The sequence below is a fragment of the Eptatretus burgeri genome, unplaced genomic scaffold (assembly GCF_056783735.1).
Source record: "Eptatretus burgeri isolate ZD-2024b unplaced genomic scaffold, Ebu_testis_v1 Ebu_testis_scaffold_2086, whole genome shotgun sequence".
NCBI lineage: Eukaryota > Metazoa > Chordata > Myxini > Myxiniformes > Myxinidae > Eptatretus > Eptatretus burgeri.
In genome coordinates this window covers 1-2,000 of record NW_028224034.1, presented here as the reverse complement: position 1 = coordinate 2,000, position 2,000 = coordinate 1, and the positions used below count along the sequence as shown (strand labels likewise).

Sequence of the window (2,000 nt, the reverse complement as noted above, 5' to 3'; positions counted from 1 at the left end):
AGAAATCGGCCAGCTGGCGTAGCAATATCAGCTGCAACCAACTGGCAGCCGAATTTTTGATTTGCCATTCTGGCTTTGTTTAAGAATAATTAATATTCTTCCCACATCTTAAGTCCTCAAATTATACTTCAGGACGTCTGATTGAAGCTGCCAAGCTGAAAAAAAATATGAAAGTGTATTGGTCCACACTAGGAGATCTGATTGTGTTGCTGCAGAAGTCAGTTCCCATAAATTATGTTTTGTACAATACACAAGATTTCTCAGCAAGGACAGAGGGCTGGCAGTCGGTACATCTCCAAGTGAAAGGTCTGACTACATATCACATCAGTTGTGCGAAATAATTCCTTCTCATTTCTTCCTGTGGGACCTTATTTATTCAAACTGATGGATGAATCACTTTTACTTTTCTCACAGCACCTTGTATGAAGAAGCTTCCAGAATGTTGTGCCAAGATGTGATACGGACAACAATCATCAACGATGGAGAAGTATTCAGACTGACAAAACTTGTGGATACATTCACAAAAATGGTGAAAAAAAACTTAATGGTGTCATATTGTCAAATATGAGGCGAGTGTAGTTCGAGTCTGTATGCTTGCTCATGCTACCATTTTACTGCAAAGTGTAAAGTTGTCAGTCATGATGTGAATTTATATTTTATCCTTTCCAGGAATGATCGCAGGAAATCCCTACTGTTGCAGACATTCCCACAACTGATTTTTTTCATCAACCACCATGACGGAATATATCACTGCTGGTGTTTGCAGACACTTTTACAGCAAAAACAGTGGCCAGTCAGTGTGCATCAGGATCTTCAGACGGTAGTGAATCTGAGACAAGTGCTGCTGAAGTGAGTGACTGTAACATTGGCACTGATGCAGGTCCTTCGTCTGCAGGTCCTTCATCCAGCCGACCAACCCGTCAGAGCAATGCAGTTTCAAATCTCTAGGTCAGTCGATGTGGAAGATGAAGCCTTGTCAATATCGAGATAATTAGTGATAATAAAAAGATTTGATCGCGCTCAGGCTAAAGTAACGATTTGCATTGTTTATATTTTCCACATTGGCCACCCCAGGACCACGATATTTCCTAAACTGGAAGATAGCAGTACGTACTGTGGTCTTCAGTCATTTCAGACATCTCGGTCGGTATTGGAGGTAGATACAAGCTCGTAAAAATGAAGGAATTCCTCAAAAATCGCTTTTTTTCTGAATGATGCACCTTCTTGAAGTTTTCATTATCTTGACAATAAAGCGTTTCCATGGTCGATACTTCTGAGTCGTGAGCTATGTTCTTGTGTCTGACGCCTCCGTAGAGTTGAGGCTTGGGAGATGTATATTCGCCGAGATATACGATCGGCAAAATGGGGAAAAACGCCAAAATGCCACTTTTCGCACCCTGGCGACCAACTTCGACAGCTCACTGTGCCTTATTGGGCTAAGATCTCGTGGAGAACTTTTGTCCCAATGTCCACCATACACGTGTCTACAAGCAGCCCAAAGTTCACCTCGCACCCCTTCCTTGGAACGAAAAGTGTTTTTAGGGCCTTTTCATAGGAACTGCCCACGGCCTATAAGAGGAGCGTTGTTGGATGTGGAGCGATAAGGCACCACGTGATCAGCTAAGACTAAGCTATAAATATGTTATTGTAATTCAGTCAATCTACAGTAAATTACAGATTAAACCCATCACAAATTGCTGCAGATGATTTCTCTTTGTATTTGATATCAGAAAGATCTCCACTCTCCAGAATAACATACTAAAAGTCGAACAACATTGACGCAAAGTTCGTTTTTTTAAAACGTAAATCCAAGATGGCCACCATAAAGTTACATGACAAGGAAAGTAGACGCAGGTGAAGAACAGCCCGCCCATCATGTCTGCATCACATCAATACCACAACAATTTATCACCACTAAGATCAAAATAAGAAAATGAAATTTTTAAAAAAATAATTGTGTTTTTGTGTTTTTATTTGTGTTAATTATTTATTTATTTATT

At 40.3% G+C, this 2,000-nt stretch overlaps 1 long non-coding RNA gene across 1 annotated transcript; it reads left to right on the top strand.

Moving 5' to 3' along the window:
- The first annotated feature begins 6 nt into the window (after positions 1-6).
- LOC147006836 (uncharacterized) lies at positions 7-1,939 on the top strand. The gene is made up of 3 exons (XR_015054579.1): positions 7-306; positions 415-569; positions 670-1,939. It is a non-coding gene; the product is annotated as an uncharacterized LOC147006836 (long non-coding RNA).
- The last annotated feature ends 61 nt before the right edge of the window (positions 1,940-2,000 follow it).